This window comes from Notolepis coatsorum (assembly GCF_963971535.1).
Source record: "Notolepis coatsorum genome assembly, chromosome: 10".
NCBI lineage: Eukaryota > Metazoa > Chordata > Actinopteri > Aulopiformes > Paralepididae > Notolepis > Notolepis coatsorum.
Genome location: NC_140174.1, coordinates 93,414,625 through 93,420,624, shown reverse-complemented (window position 1 = coordinate 93,420,624; position 6,000 = coordinate 93,414,625).

Below are 6,000 nucleotides of genomic sequence, written 5' to 3'. Positions count from 1 at the left end.
AGTTGGGATGAAGGCCATCCCTAGCAAAGAGCTCCGGACGTCTCCAGAAAACATAGAAATGATCTATATAGGGAATCATCATTAGGCGACAGTAACCCTTCAGCCAGATATGAAGTTCACGGATCCTGCTGTACTTGCCATCCCCATACCTAGGGGAGGGAAAGGGACCAGAGATAATGCAGGATTTATTAGATGACTGGACTGTGGAGATCAGGGCCCTAAAGTCCTCCCTCAATAACTCAGACTGTTGATACTTAATGTCATTAGACCCGGAGTGGATGATGATGGATGATGCCTGAGGATGGTCCTTAATGAGTGAAGGGAGTGCTGCCTTGATGTCCGAGACCCTGGCTCCTGGGAGGCAGTAGGTTCTGGCCCTCGGGACAGCCACATGACGCACCATTGAAGTCCCGATGACAAGCACAGAGGGAGGGGGGGGGGGGGAGCGGTGCAGGGCTCACCATGCCTTGTGGGTCTCTGTAGAGGTTTACCATTCCGAGTGGGAGGGGGGCGCGGCTAGCGAGGGGGATCCTTCAGAGAGTGAGGCAGGGGACCCATCCACGCCTCCTGCGTGTCGGCTACAGGCGTGGTACCAGGAGCAGCAGTGAAGGACATTCCTGCATGACCAGTCTGCTGTAACACCTGCTCCCACGCCCCGGGAGAGGAGGTCGGTTTCGGTCTGGGGGTGAAGACCGGGAAACCAGGGCGCCTAGAAATGCTAGGAGTAGCTGGCAGATCCTCCTCCCGCTCCTCTGGTGGGGGGCCCAGACAGCTCCTAGCCGTAGGAGTGGGTGAGCCTGACCCCGGACGTTGCCTCTTGGCCCCTGGTGTCCGGTGGTCAAGCTCCACACTCTCCAGGATGTTGAATCTGTTGGAGAGTGAGAGAGACTCATGGGGTGGAGGGCTAAGACGAGAGTCCCAGGTTCGCCTCTTACGCCTCGACCGCACTTTAGACCAGGCCTGGGGAGGGGGGTGAGTAGGAGTGGAGCTGTAGAGCTTGGGCTTGGCTCCCTGCTTCCTGTATAGGCTCTCCCTAGAAGATCCAGCCGAACGGGGGGCGCGCGGGGGGGGGGGGGGGGGTGCTTCTCTCAGGTCAGCCGACAGGATGGTCTCCCGATGTCTCTGCTCATCCAGATGGATGGTGGTGAGGAGGGAGACCCGCTCCAGCAAATCCTCCAACTGCTTGGCGATCTGGCAACAGCCAGTAGTGGAACACTCCAGTGGGGGGCCGGCGCCCGATGTCATCCTGGAGCTGTAGGCTCAGGCAGAGCAGGCTGGAGGCCTAGTGGAGCTGGAGGTCCTCAGGTGGAGATGGAGGCCCAGTAGAGCTGGAGGCTAAGTGGAGCTGGAGGCCCGGTAGAGCTGGAGGCCCGGTAGAGCTGGAGGCCCGGTAGAGCTGGAGGCCCAGGTAGAGCAGGCTGGAGGCCCAGTAGAGCAGGCTGGAGGCCCAGTAGAGCTGGAGGCCCAGTAGAGCTGGAGGCCCGGTAGAGCTGAAGGCCCAGGTAGAGCAGGCTGGAGGCCCAGTAGAGATGGAGGCCTAGTATAGCTGGAGGCCCAGTATAGCTGGAGGCCCAGGTGCAGCTAGTGGCCCAGTAGAGCTGGAGGCCCAGGTGTAGCAGGCTGGAGGCCCAAGTCAGGCCAAAGTAAAAAATATATCTCGCAGTCCACAGGGCAATAAGCCTCTGCTGCAGATCTAGGCTATAGACGAGCCACACTGCAGCAGTAAGATGGTTGTGATGGGCAGGTAAGCAGGAGATTATTCTTCCAACTCTAAACTACTGCAGGTCTTCCAGCTCTTAGCTAATTGCTAACAGAGCCAGCTAGGCTAGGCTACTGCTAACAAGCAAGAGCACAATTTCAGAAAAATTCCCAAAAACAGTATAAGTAGTCCACTGTTTTTAAAGCAGATTAAATAAAACAGACCTTTTCAACTGGCAGTACAATTCCATGTTAAAAATCCATTAAAATTCAATAAAATCCAATAAAATCCAACAAACTTTTCAGGAGCTGTCATTTCACACAGCTATCACGGCAGCCATTTTGTTTTTAGGGAGGAGCGGGCCGCTGCGTTCTGAATGAGTTGAAGAGGCTTGGTGGCAGTGGCCGGGAGGCCAGCAAGCAGTGCGTTGCAGTAGTCGAGGCGGGAAATTACTGTTGATTGGACGAGGAGTTGCATGGCTTCTTTTGTCAGGAAGGGGCGGATCCTTCTGACGTTGCTCAGGAGGAATCTGCAGGTTCTGGTTGTTGCTGCGATGAGAGCAGAGAAGTTCAACTGGTCGTCGAGAACAACACCAAGGTTCTTGGCGGTCTGGGACGCGGTCACAGCTGCATTCTCGACTGTGATGGAAAGGTCGGTCAGGGGGGAGGATTTGGCCGGCAGGTGGAGCAATTCTATTTTTCAGTTTGACTTGGTCGTCATCCAGGCGGATATGTCGTACAGACAGACAAGCTACAAATCAAGGAACGCACCGGCCGGAGTAAGCCTCTGCTAGCACGCTGGGAAGCTAACCGACAGGCTAACTGGCTACAAACATTCAACAACAAGTCACGTTGTGGATGTGGAGAGCCTTCCAAAACATGTCCTTCCAACCAGCCCTCTGAACACCAGTCTACTTACCAGTCAGCCAATCATACAGAAGGGATGGATTTTGCACAATGCCCTTCCCTCTCTAGGGTATAATTTACAGCGGAAGACGCCTGCTCCATCCTGCTCCATCTTGCGTTCCGAGTTTCCCTCCAGTATTAAACCTCAATCTCTTTGTCATTTGTCTGCTGTGATGTAACCTTGTACCATTTACTCTGGATGTGTTGCAAAATATGATAGTTGTTACGAAGGATCAGATTAAACCGAATATATATATTTATTGATTGATATATATTGCATAATATTTGTATATACATTTACATTTACATTTAGTCATTTAGCTGACGCTTTTATCCAAAGCGACTTACAAGTTCTGTACGACAAGCCATCAGGAAGAGCACAACTCTATCAGCTGAGTAACAATGTTCATCAAAGTGTTGAGTGCTACAGTGTAGGTTAGTTTATTAGGACAAGTGCATGACAGTATGGTTAGTTAGGGTTAGATTTTTTTTTTTTTTTTTTTTTTTTTTTTAGATAATGGTTGAAGAAGTGAGTCTTTAGTCGACGGCGAAAGATTGGACGTGTTTCGGCTGTCCTAACTGGGGTGGGTAGTTCATTCCACCATTGTGGGGCAAGGACTGAGAATAGGCGACTTCTCTTTGATGACCCTCCCGGAGCTTGGATAGGAGTAGGTCTGAGGCGGCCAGAAGATGCAGAGCGTAGGGGTCTTGAGGGTGTGTAGTTAGAGACCATTGACCGGAGGTAGGCGGGAGCAGTTCCCTTTGCCGCACGGTATGCTAGATATCGTTTGATATCCCTTGCATATTCCTTGTACATATACACGGAATATCCCTTTAGCCTAGTACAGACCATAATATTTCATTCTCCTATTGGACAGCGGTCCACAGGCGCCATGGCCATACCTTCAATGTCGGGTTCAAAGTCACCGCCGGGGACATGCCTGGACATGAACGGTACTGCGCAAGGATATGAGACAGGAATAAAGCTGGTACTAGTTTATTCACCTAAGCGTATAAATACGGCGCAGGTGAATACAGAAGCACTTCTTAGTAACTAAAGTTGAAGCCTCACCCACGATACGACGTGCGGTGAAGTATGGCCTGTTTGGCCCCAAATAGAGCATTGAGACCGCGTGCGAATTAATAACTGAAGTGTCAGAGTTTAACGCTGTACCGTCGAGTTCGACCTATTCTATTAAGTCAGTAATAGTCTATTTGTGTATAGTGTATCGTGCGGCTAAAGTTCTACAGTGACCAGCATCACCAACGTTTCCTCGTATCAGCTAGAGTGCTTATCCAGGCTGGGCTGCTTACCATGGCGCTTTCACCCGAGGGGCCCTAGACGAGGACCGTGTGGATTATGTACACTGGATAACCTACCGACGACTGCATAGCCCTTTTCGGCTGGATTATATTTGCTTTTGGTCCTGTAATTGATGGAGCGGAGAATCGCCGACACCCACAAGTGTGTGGGATTTAACCTGTGAGGAGCCACGTCGAGTCTGCCTCTCAGAAGTCTGAGGCCGGCTAGCTTTCTTCCATGTGGAGCTACATGCTACGGAGAACAGCTGTATTCGTCTGTGGATCAAGATCTTATTGCACCGTCTCCTGTACTCGGAGTCTCCTTATCATCGTTGACCCAGACTCTACTACCGACAGATCCTCTACCCTTGCTGGCTTACAACCGGGGGGACCCTACCAGTATCTCCCGCTATATTACTAGTGTACCATAGATATAATTCCCTAAGATTCAGGTTGTATGATTATCTCCTGCGTAATATGAGAATGGACATTCGTTATTGATTTGCCTACGCACATTCCTTTGCCTTATAAGCGCATCCAAAGTGAAGTAAAGTAAAGTATATTATGTACCTTTTGCTGCTAATAAATACTTAAATACAGCTTTGTGTGGAACCGAGTCATTGTGGGGAAGTGTTCATCATTAGATACCTGTGTACTGTATGGCCAGTAGGAATGTACATAAGACGGTAGTGGTTTAATGATACCATACTTATCAATACAGTCAGGGAATTGTACCCCTCAGTTACAATAGTGATTAAGTGCAATTAAGGTGTAGACATGTCTAAAATGCCCTTCAATAATGCAACTAAAATCATAATACTTCATGTCTTAATTTGACTTTTGGTCACTCCAACTATGACCTTATTCAGGGACATTTCTTATTCAGATTATTGTCTTGGTTAATATCGGAATATTGCAGTCCATTCATGATTGTCAATCATTGATTTCCACGTTTGCATGTCGCAAACCGCATCTATACGTAAATCTTAAAAACCCTTTAGTCCGTACTGGTTATCGTGGGTGTAAAAGTAAATCCATTGATGAGTTGAGAGTGAAGAGTGAATGTCTCTTTAAAGAAGAGGACGATAGGATCTCTGTGTGCAGAGCTGCTGCATCACCTATCCATGGGACTGGGATGTGAGATGAGAAAGCCCTACAGGACTGTTCTCTAAATAGGCATGAAATTATATCTCCCTCTGACTGAGATTAGTGGCCACGGAGAGCTATGCTGCTCTCCCTTCTCCTCAGGCTCTCCAACCAAACAGGCACTTTGCAGTTTCAGCTCGTTTGTGTTCAAGTTTAACAAAGTTCATTTTTCACAGGGAGGTGCTCCCTCTCTCCCTCCCTCTCTCTCTCTCTCTCTCTCTCTCTCTCTCTCTCTCTCTCTCTCTCTCTCTCTCTCTCTCTCTCTCTCTCTCTCTCTCTCTCTCTCTCTCTCTCTCTCTCTCTCTCTCTCTCTCTTTGTCCTTCGTCTCTCTTCACAGGTCCTGCTCAGTTTGTCGCATGCACCCGTGCACCGGGGTGGCGTCAGAGGCCGTGGCAGTGTTACACGCGGAGGGTTTTCATTTAACAAACCAGCTATCTACCAGTCGTTCAGTGGATGAATTGAATACACAGCTATACGCGGACAGGAAACATGGTAGCTATTGATAACCGCTAATCCCAAAGGAAGCTTAATTTTCATACCCGCTGAGATCGATGGCCCTTTAAAGGTGGTTGTGGGGAACAGGGCAGGGGTTCTTGGGGAGGGAGGGGGTTGGAGGGTAATTTCAGATGTAGCTTAACAATATGTGACATTATTTTGTATTCATGAATATGCAATAAACGTTGTGTTTTGAATTCTGACTATTCAAATGAAATTTTGAACGTCAATGGTCACAAGTGACTCTAAAAGACCTCTAGACCTTGAATAATACTTATGGCATTATGCATCAATAACATCAATATCTTTTGACTTCTGGAGATTTTCAGTTGGATGGTGAGCTCAGAGACCCACCATCTCCAATACACCTAGAGGAAGGAAGACGCCACTCTTAATGGCCCGGGTCTCTAACTTGCGGGAGAAAAGTTTCATGAGGCTGTGATTATCCTAGA